Source organism: Bombus terrestris, chromosome 3 (assembly GCF_910591885.1).
Source record: "Bombus terrestris chromosome 3, iyBomTerr1.2, whole genome shotgun sequence".
Taxonomy (NCBI): domain Eukaryota; kingdom Metazoa; phylum Arthropoda; class Insecta; order Hymenoptera; family Apidae; genus Bombus; species Bombus terrestris.
Window position 1 is genome coordinate 10,754,761 of NC_063271.1, and position 11,852 is coordinate 10,766,612.

Consider the following 11,852-nt stretch of genomic DNA (forward strand, 5'->3'; position numbering starts at 1 on the left):
TCCGAGGATACGTTAAAACGTGTCAGAAATAGAGAGCAGAAAAGAGAATTGACTATTTTTTTTTTCTTTTCGAATAGGTAGAAACATTCTTCTATTTTTTTTGTTTTTTTTTTTCATGCTTTCCTAAAGAGGTAAGTGAACACTGAGTCATTTATCGGAAGTATAGTAGCACACAAACGGCTGCTTTCATATGCTAATGAGAAGGAAGTCCAATATGTTTTCATATCTTACATTGAAATTAACGCAAATTAGAATGACGGATCGCGTAGAATTCATTACAGAACGTTACCACCAACGCCGTCTATTCTTCCTCTTAATTACTTTATTTGCTACAAATTCCACGTAATTACATTCGAACGCGTCACCATTCCGAATAAATATTATTCCGATTAAGTATTACTTTAATCGTGTTAATTTTAATATCTCTAAAAATTCCCATATTTATTATTCTCGCGCAGCTCTTACGATATTGAAGATTTAAATAGATAAAGAGAACAGTGTAGGTAAACGCGTTGCATTCTTCAGGTTGCTTTTATTTTCAACTTATTTTATCGCAAATCCGCTAATTTACCTCGCGTCGTAAACGCCTTGTAATATAAAAAATCAAATAAAGTAGAATTCGTTGAAATTTCCCAATAAATGTACCGAATAACGGTCCTGTATGATATATTTACAATAACAAATCAATGAAAAATTAACGAGTAACGAATATAAACACTGAGAAATATCAAGGAATTTAAAACTATTTGCACAATTCGTGCCTCTATTCTATGATCACTGATATATTTGTAACTCGCGTGTAGGGATTTTTTTACCGTTATAATGTAAAAATTGTTCGTTAAATTAATTCTAAACTGTCTGAGAATAGAACCAAGGTAAAATCGCGTGATCACCGACCCATGGTTCCCACCCACGTTCCGTTTCGTTTTCACTCGCAAAAGTGTAACAACTAATTGTAGGTGTGACAGAACTTTTTGATCGCATATCTGAATATCTCACGTTCTACATTCGTGTTAGAGACACATAATATTCAGCTGTGTAGGTACGACAAGTGTCTCTGATAATGTATATTGTTGGTAATTATTCAAAAGATAGCGATTTTCAGTATACAGCATGGTAGTAAGCTTATCGTTAATAACAATATTTGCCCAAGCCGTATCATACATATTTGGTATTGTAGTACACACGTATGTATATTGATAAGAGAACGAATATTTTATTCGAAGAAATGGTCACGAAACTGGAATTTAATCACAAGGAAAAGAAGCAGACGCGTTTACAGCAACATTGTATAATTTCGTTTGAACATCTAGATTTAATTAATAACGCATTTACCATCGCAATATATCGAAATAAAGAGAAATATACATGTTCGTGAATGTATATTAATATTTGCTATTAATACCGGATTTATTATAATTTTAGCGTTAATATCAGCAACGAAATCTATCTTTCTCGTTGCTTTCTTTCTTCGAAATATTCCAAAATTTTTCGACCAGCACGTGTGCTACATATGAATAGTTTTTGCAAAAGAAAGTTTGAATAGTATTTATAAAAATAGTTTCTACAAGAAAAGTATATGGAAGTATATGAAACTATAAGAAAGTATTATTTTTAAGAATCATCAGGGACATAAGCATATTTCGTTCACGATAGCATCTTAACGAAAATGGATGCTTTAAAGTGCACAAAGGGCTAAGCCATAGGAAAAGCTATGTGTACGTTACAGTTGTACTGCGAGCTGTGCGATTAACAAGACACAATTTATATCAGACATTAGATGATCGATTGCGTTTCACTTTGTTAAACGACCCGACAATGTAGACCTAGTGTAAAGATTCTTCGTGTTTTATATACGGTACGTATAGAGCTCTGCAGTCACTTTTCTGCTCGATATACAATGGAATAAAATAACGAGTCGAATATACCGTAGAATCTAGGAAGAAATCGTTTGTAACGAAAAAAACCTGTTTAGAATCGCTTCTATATACTCGCTGTATATATCGCGGTGATGCGACTTTTATAAATATCGAGGCTCGATGATGCTCATAGTTACCAGCCTTTTTATCGACTCAAATTGTTCGAAAAGTCAGTGTTCAAGTAGTACGATAAAATGTACAATTTTTCGATCAATTAAAAATATTATTTTTAGTGTCTTAATCGCGACATGAAGAACTGTATTCTTTCAGAAATATGAAAGAAACTTTGATTAATAAGAAAGAAAGGAAAGATAAAATCTCAATCATCGAAGACGAAGCAAACGTAAAACGTTCTGTTATTTCATCCCCAATACACCCTTCCTTCCAATCTTCAACCACTTTCTATCCATTATGTCGTATGTTGATATATCCCCTAACTCCAAATAAAAGCATCAGTAGTACATTAACCTAACGAACATATAATAGTCGAAGGAACGATTACGTAAACTCTAAGATTCCACAGAGACGATCTCGTAGGGCTTCGTTAAATTCAATCCGTCTTCCACCTCAATAAAAGCAAACTTAAACTCCTCCGTTCTAAACTCTGCCTTTACTAATCTATTACACATACACGAGCGTAGAATACTCTTAAATTTCTGTTCTATACTCTTTCCCTCTAAACAACAATTCTAATACGTTGCTGTAACAAGCATAGAATTATCTAAAGTAGGATTACGTAAATTCTAAAATCTCCTCTGTGAATTACTTTCTAAGTCTTCAGCCGATTTAATCTCAGTAATCCCAAAGAAACTCTTCCATCAAGTCATTCGCAAATTTCCATTCCTTTCCGATCAAACCAATTTTGATCTATTATTATACCAACACCCTTTATATCCCTTAATTCAATTCTAAAACAGAATCCTTGCGCGAGATACCTGAAGATTGTTATTCTACGTTTTCCATTTGTTTCTACACGGCGAAATCACCTCTTTTCCTATTACAGCACGATTTCCGAGTCACCATGTATACAATCGTCTAAAACACGATTACGTAAACTCGAGAACTCGCTCCCCTTTAAAACGTCCCCTTTAAGACAACCGTCGTCTTTTTCCTTTGTCTTCTTTCCTCCTATAATAAGATACAATACCATTTGAAACAAAGGAGAGGAAAAAATACGTATTAATACGTTGACTGTCACGGTGGCCATCGGTGACCCACGTTACTAAATTCTTTAGAATAATTAAGATAAGACATTTCACAGACTAATCAATCGCCAGCAACGTAAATTACTCGAATAACATTATCGGAAAGAAGCGGACGATATAGTATTTTCGAAAAATGAAATATTATCGCCAAATGTATCAATGGCTTATTGCACAAAAGTCGTACGTCTACTTTTTGTGAAATTTGAATTTTTCTACGTAACAAATAATTCTTCACTGTTTCATTGCGTCGTACAAAAATCACATTTACATCTATCTCGCAAATTTCTCAAAAATAATCTTTCTATTTATTGTACTTATATGTATATATATACAAGAGAGAGAGAAAGAGAGAGAGAGAGAGAGAGATTTTCAAGAGCCATGATCCTGAACCGTAATATGACCTTTGTCATTTTACGTTCCTAGAAGGGATCAATGAACAATTTGCCGACCAATTTTACGGCAACATTGATAAAGACGAATACAATGCAGAAAGAGCGTTATTCATATAATTATAAAATACCATCGAATTTGTAAAACTGTATTTTCTCGAAAACGGTAAAATCGAACGTACATTATTTGTAGAGTAAACCATCGACATTTCAATCAGTCGCCGCTGCCAGCACAGAATATATGAGATTCGCACGACAGTCAACGTGTTGATAACGAAATAACAAAGAGAGTAATCGGAATGAAATAAACGAAAATCGTTCACTGCGACGAAACGACCGTACACGTCTAACCAGAAAAGACGAGGATCGAGATCAAGTGGCGTGACAGGTGTGGACGATTGCCTTAACCGGTGTACGGTAATATCACGATATCACACAGAGATAACGATTGGTCTCGAATGCAGTCGAGGCACGATTGTCCGACAAGGGGCGCCGGTTAATTGGCCAATCGATGGTGATTTTATCTCGTTCCCTTTTCCGATCAAACTGGCACAGTAGGATCGCTAAACACGTACTGGAAACGTATACGAAATGGTTTGAGGGTCGATGGAGCCCGCGCAGGCCAGGATGCTTCACATGCGCACCGACCTCTCTTTCTTCTTTCGTAACGAGAAAGTAAATAAAAGGACCTACGCGATTCCGCCGACGGAACGACAGCAAATTTTCTGTAGAAATATTACGAAGAAATGTGATATTGATTTGATGTTTATGTTGATTTTTCAGGGACAAAGCGAACCATTGGATCAGTCGAGATAATTAATCCTTCAAGTTAAGTTACTTATTCCTAACTAAATTAAGTTATTTTATTTAAGTATTTATTCTGTTGATTTCGGTTGAGTTCAAAATTCATCTCACCATATATTTACTTCCATTTTTATTTTATTTATTTGTCTGTAGCTTGGACTCAAAAATTTACGAATTAATGAAACATTACAAGAAGATTGTTCGCTTCTTGTTTCTTATATTATATCACTATTATATTAATTAGATCTTTCGATAAACTTATATACGGTGTAAATTTCGTCCGTGATTTTATACAGAAAAATCTGTCTTCGAATAAATTATGAAGATCACACTCGATTGGTTAACGATTAAGGTAGATGCAAATTGGGACAAATTAAAGTTTTGACGAATTCAATACGTCGATGTAATCAAATATGTTTATAGATTTTTATAGCGCTATGCACTGCAGTTTTCGGATGTTTCATTCGTCGGAACGCTAGTTCGTCCGAATATGCAAATACGCGTCTACTATAACCATAGTTCGATCTCAATTTTCGTGATGTGCGACGCTATGGTCGAGGTATTTCACGAAACGGCGTCCTTCAGATGCTTACGATATTTTATACGATATTATGGTTCCATAAAGGCTCTAAGACAAGAATATGATAAGTCACATTTTTTATTTTTTATAGACGAACAGTTTTAAAATTCAGGCCGATAAATAAAAATGTTACAACTCCTCAGATCCCAGATGTGCGAAGCAAACATATTAAAGTGGAGGATAAAACGATGAAAACTAAAATTTAGATATTGTAGGCTTTTTCAATGAAGACTGAAGAGTAACTGACATATGGGAGAAATTAATCAGAAACATCGTATCGGTAAATGAGAAGGATATTAAATCGCGATGATTAGTGGAATTATTGAAATATTGGAAAATATATATAAGGTATTAAGAAAATATAAGAATATTAAAATATTGATAGAAGTATATCATTCTTTATTATAAGAAGTTAAAGACTATTGCAAGACTTCAAAAACCTGTATTGAATAATGAGAATAGATTAGCGGTATTATCAATATTATATTATAATACAGAATCGAAAATAATTCGCAATCAACTGGAGAAAAACGAAAGAAAGATAGTGTCCTCTTCTTAAAACATTTATCGGCCGAAATATTTATTCTCATTGATATTCTACTTTAAATTTCGACGAAAAATCAAATAACTGATACGCAAATTTAATGAAACGCTCTTCACCAAGCGAGATCAGATAGAAAATTCTTCCGGACGATAAACACAGTAACTTTGACTAAATTACATATTCGTTGAATTTATTTGTGTAATGGACTTCTGTAATGTATCTAATTATTCTAATAACTTTTTTATCATTATTCTACATTATTCTATTTCTTCTTAATTTGACAGTAACTTAGTTTATTTACATTTTTAAATAATATTGCATTTCTGCAGCCTTTACATGTTATCTATTGCTTAATGAATTAATAAAAATACCATGTATAAATATATAATAAATATGTCGTACAATATTTGTTTCATTTTAATTGCTATTTCATCGATACCGAGGAGAATAAATATATTTTACAAAAATAAGTTACAGTCACAGTTTATATAAATTATAGCGAATGTTGTTAAAGTTTATAGGAAAGGAGATATAGATATAGAGGTTCTCTTAACTTTCTCGTTCCACAATTGGAGTTCCAATTAATAACAAAAACATACGTTTCGCGCATAGCAGGTTCTGTTTTGTAACGAGGCAAAATTGATTGGTTTTATTGTAGAACCGATAAATTAGTCCTGTGTATAACTATAGTAAACTCGTTTATTTATACAATTGGTATCTTTTAAATAGAACTTCGCGAGAAAATTCAATGAGAAAACAATGACCAGCATTATAAAAAGTAAATCTATATATAAAAAATCCTTTCATTTCCTTACTTGTAAAATTTTCAATGAAAAACTCAATTAAACTAAACAGTAAGTTCATCATTCATGAAAAAATCCAATGAGGATTTACTAACTTTGTAAACATTTAGGTTTATGTATCTATAAAAAAATCCTTTGTTTTTATAATTTGAAAATTCCCAATAAAATTCCAACAAATTATATCGATTACTATTTTCTTGATAACAGACTGCTACATTTTTCTAATGGAAAAAGTTATATCACCTGATACGTTGAAAAATATATATACGTAATTATATAACTATAATTTATTTGTCATTGTGTAACTGCAATTAAATTTCTTGCCGTATTCTAGACTAATATCAGAAATTATTTCTTGAAACAAGAATTAGTCCTAAGACGGTTGAGGAGAAAAAAGAAACGCGATAAAATATCTCAGCGAGCTGGATCCAAAATGGAATCGTAGAAAAAGCGCGTATCAGCTCGCGCAAGGAACAATTACACGCGGAAAAAAGCAACGAACCTTTCACCGGTCTCTGTTTACCGAAACAAATTCGTTACGTTGGCTGCACTGGTTCACAAAACTATCTAAATACATGTAGAAATTTTTTATCAGTATATTATGTGTGTTAAATAAAATATTCGCATTGTAATCAGACGGGACTATTACCATTGGTAATATTTGGAACTAATTTGAAAATATATAAAAATGAAATATTTAATACTAGTTTACTTATACATATATTTCGCAAATACTACAAAAATATTTAAACAGTTTATCCATTATGTTAACAAGCCTCGATATTCAATGGACTATCTGTAACGCTTATTATATGTTCAAGATTGTTATTCATGTTGTATAGAAACTTTTTGTGAAATATATGTACATTTTCAGACTGGTTTCAAATTTTACCAATATAATCATGGCGGTCGTATCTCATTACAGCGATAATGGAATTTTTTAATGTTTTGCATAATACATACAATATACAGAATGGCTCAAATTTATGGTAATTTATGGTGTAAATGGGATCAGGGAGATTCTATGACTCAAAATAAGATGAAAATAAAAAGTAACAAAATTATGTTGGAGGTTTCGTTTTTGAAAAAATCAACTTTGAAAATTTGTGAGATATACGTGAATTTTACCAATTCTCAGTTGGGCATGAATGAATAATTTATAAGAAGTTATTCGAAATGTGAAAATAAGTCGAAAATGAAGAATAAAATTCTATCGTTTAAGGTCTCATTTTGAAGAAAATAAAATTTGAATATGTTAGTTAAAAACTAGCCGGCTACACGCGTACTAGACAAATTCTCAAACTTAATTTTCTCAAAAACAAAGCCTCCAACACAATTCTTGTTGTTTTTGATCTTCTTATTTTGTCTTATTTTGAGGCATGAAATCTTCCTGACTCCATTTGTACTATGAATTATGAATCACCCTGTATAAGTTTTCTATCGTAAGTTTTCAAATACTTTCATAAACCACTGTATTCTGGAGTGTTCGATCTGCGCTCAACGCATTACATTGGATCTTCATGCTCCTTACAATATGTTTTCCTAATTGTTCCGTAACGATGAATGACGGATCGCTTTACCGTTACGGTTACACAACGTATACGCGGTTGTATACGTGGAAAGCAATCGTCCAAATGCATGTGCAAACAAAGCGACCGGGAAACGCGCGGGGGGAAGGAAGAAAGCACACTCGTTGCACACCATGGAATGCGATGATTTGAAAAAAAGAATTCTTTCGCACGGTTTCAGCAATCAAATTCCAATGAGAATGCACTGGTATGGATAAAATGTGATGAAGCTTAATGAAAAAAGTTTCCTCAAAATAAAGGGAGAAACAGTCTGAAAAACTTATTTTCACTTTAAATTTGGTAGACGTCGGTCTATAATAAAATTTTTTAAATGAACTCTGTTATCGTTAGATTGGGCAATTAAAAGAAAATTATTTTATCTTACAATGATTCTCACACTCTTTGATTTTGATCATTTGCATATGTTTATGCAAATTTTTATAAATACAATTAAAGGAATAAAGCCTAAATAAAGACTTGTTTTATTCTATAAATGTTGTAATGAATACTTTAGTTTGGGTAGCTTGTATATTCATGTACAATATGTGCATTCTGTCCAATTTTATACATTCAAAATTCCCATAAATGCATGAACAGCTGCAGTCTAGTCACACGTATTTTTGCTTTCCACATGATTGCAGAGGTTTATTGAGTGGTTCCCACTAAGTGACTACAAAAGGTATTTACACATAGCCCTATTTTCCAACGAAGCATTTATCGATCAGGTTCTTCATTCCATTTCCTGTCAAATATATAAAGTATACAAATATGTAAAGTTCCTTACAATTAGATCATTTATAATTAGTCCATTCACTGGAAATTTGAAAATACAAGGATATATAGAATGCACATAATATATGAAAATGTATGAATTATTCAATGTGAAATACTTATTCTAATATTTAATAGTTAAAACATACATCTATTTAAGTTACATTTTCTTAATTAAGTTCATAGAAATATGAAAATATAAATATATGATCTGATATTTGTTTGATAACAAACAAGTTTAAACATAAATTGAAATTATGTTAATAAAATAATAGTTCTTAGTATTTTATATTAAAGATTTATCTAAAGTCTAAAGGATAAATTCATCTATCACATAAAATTTTAAGAATTGAATTGACTTATACAATATTTAATGGATATTTACATAAATTTATAGTTTTGTGAACACAAATAACAAAATGGAACATAAGTAGAAACTGATTTCATTCTTCAAATATTTTACTCTGGATATATAATAATAAATTCTATATGACATGTAAATAACATGTAAATGCATAACATATAAATTTTACATAATTTTGCACATTTAGCACATCCGCAGTATAACAATGTTTAATTACAATCTTATTAAAAAATAACGACTGTGCATTATTTTGTTACTTCAATCCTAATATAATCTAAAAAAAACAACTTCCAACATCCATTTATTATTTAAAAGCGTCCTTATATCTTTGAATTAATTATTAACCACATCATCTCAGTGTAGTTCTATCGTAATTTATTTTAGGAAAAATGAAAATAGAAAATACGAAATGTACTCTCATTGACTTGAAACTCATTTCAAACCAGAAGAAATAAATATTTCCAACGTGACATCATTAAACGTTACTCCACATATAGTTTATTCACATCGGGCCGCTTTTCACGCAGACGAAACGTAAATCGATAATAAAGTGGCGAGAATCAGATAACAGAAATATAAATAACGATGAATTGGTAACAGGTGCCTAACAATACGACTATGAGAGAGGAAAACTGTCAGAGTGGCACTTGTCCATATTAACAAACTGTCAGGCGAAACGAAATCGACGACGACCATCTGTTTCTGATATCCGTTAAAATTATCGTAAAGCACATACCTTACGTGTGATTAATATTCCATATGCTTCTTATGAAACAAATCACGCACTAAGAAAATTATGTTTCGTGTCAGCAAAAACGTATATAATGCTACTCTGAAGCTGAGGAACACATACGCGGCTGTCACCACTTAAAATTGTCATCACGATAGATTCGTTCGTTTACACTGCTGCCAACGTTTCAAATGTTATAATCTGGCAATGGTAAACGTTGCGTATCCGTCTTGATACACCACGAACGTAGGCGGGAATCTGTTTAATATTTCTGCCGCGAATTTCAAACATCATAAAATTCTAATATTTTAGTTCGTATGATTATAATTTTATCTAACATCATGTTATGTGTTATGTATAATACGCTCGTTTTTTATTGAAAATTTTATTCGTAATTGTTTATTATTAATCAATATTTAAATAATCTTTTGTTTATTTGTGATAAAACCTTTAAAATGATAAGCCTATAAAATTAATTAGAAATTTAAAAATCGTTTTATTAAATTAGTTTTAATTAATGTTATTTAAATAAATCCCAGTTTAGAAGTTAAAGAAAATTATTTATCTTAAGTTTAAAGATAGAAAATTGATCAATAATGAAGATTTTTGTTTAAACCAAAAGAACACGCAATAACTACGCATAGAGAATTCGTGATCGAAATGTAGCAAAATATAAAAGTTATTTCAAACTTCAATTTCTTGTGTAAATATAATAAAAATTGAATGAATCTATGTTGTTCATTGTTAACAAACTATATAATTGTTTATTATACTACATATTAGTTGGATACCAATATGTGAATCAGTTAAAAAGCAATATAAACGTATACGTACGCTCATCTTTGTTAAAATAAATCAAACGATATCAAATGTTTTGCATCGAATATCATCAAATTACATCCTCCACACTGAATCATCCTTAATTGCGACAACGTCTGTATGTTTCTTATCCTTTCGAAGCCATTTTCGTACTCAACCAACGACCTGTATAAAACGTAATCAAAAATTTAGAATTAATGTATAAAATTGAACTAATTGTATTAGAATGAAACAATAATTAAACTCAAATTCTGTATTAAAAGCTTATAATACAAGCTATTATCTACTATTATTAAAACTAACACTTAGAATAAACTTAAGAAACTATAGAATTTCGATATAACAATACTTAATAAAATACTAAATAAGGACGTATTACATATTATTATTAAACAAGCCTGAAAATAGTTGATTGAAGACAATAGAATACTAACAGAAACATACGTAGTTGAAATTACCCACTTCAGAGAACATCACATCTTGACACCACGCTTTTCAACGGTACAGTGACGCTCCGCGCCAAAACTTTGCCCAGTTGATTCCTGATTGGCTGAAGCGGAATGGCTTCTCTTTCGTTCAAAGCTGCGCAGAAAATTGAAATATTGTATGCCAGGAATTTTATTTGAGTCAATGAACTATTGGGTTGGCAACTAAGTGATTGCGGATTTTGTCATTAGATGGTATACTAACCCAATATAACAGTTTCAAAACAGATAAATATAAGAAGTTTTTGAAGTTTGCGATCTTCATCTTCCTCACGTCGATAATATTAATCGAATTCAGTTCAATGCTAATCTTTCTTTATCATTAATGGATGATTAAATGTAATGAATGTAATATTTCTCTTTTAATAAATAAAATAATACAAGTAACTAAGATCATAGATCAATTAAATTAATATTTTAGGATAGCCTTATATTACAAACTACAGCAGACTTGTGCCAATATATAAAATTTATACTCCGCGCCTCGTTATGTAGAAAAAATAAATTTTATTTTACGAATACAACAAGTGAATTACCTGAAGAAAAATAAAAAAAAACAATTATTTACACAATTATTTAGGCAAACATTTAAAAAATGCATGCTAATAAATTTTTAGTGTAATATATTACAAAACAAATTTAAATATAATCTCCGTATAGGGATAAGTGTTTCGTAAAGAGGGTATGAAATTTTTACGTCTCTTTACACGGACCAAATAGAGTCAGATGTCGACATTTTTGTTAACAGCTTGAATGAATTTATGTATAGTGTTAGTGGCTCATGGACGGCCTCTTGTGTAGAATTTTGCTCGAATTTAAATAAAGGTATCCTCACGGAATGCAATTTTTATTTCTCCGATCGCGCATGCAG

The 11,852-nt window shown here is 31.1% G+C and overlaps 1 protein-coding gene across 2 annotated transcripts in view; it reads right to left on the reverse strand.

Annotated features, from left to right (window-relative positions):
• The window catches only part of LOC100645045 (ecotropic viral integration site 5 ortholog), a 30,007-nt gene extending 18,519 nt beyond the window's left edge, over positions 1–11,488 (reverse strand). The window contains exons 1-3 of one of the 2 annotated variants that reach the window (XM_048414709.1): positions 11,187–11,488; positions 10,931–11,078; positions 10,512–10,661 (exon numbers count right to left, since the gene is read on the reverse strand). The gene's annotated coding sequence lies outside the window, so the exon portion shown is untranslated. Of the gene's footprint in view, positions 1–9,683; positions 9,933–10,511; positions 10,662–10,930; positions 11,079–11,186 lie in introns of those variants that run through there. The other variant, XM_012321193.3, reaches the window with a different exon arrangement.
• Between the last annotated feature and the right edge of the window lie 364 nt (positions 11,489–11,852).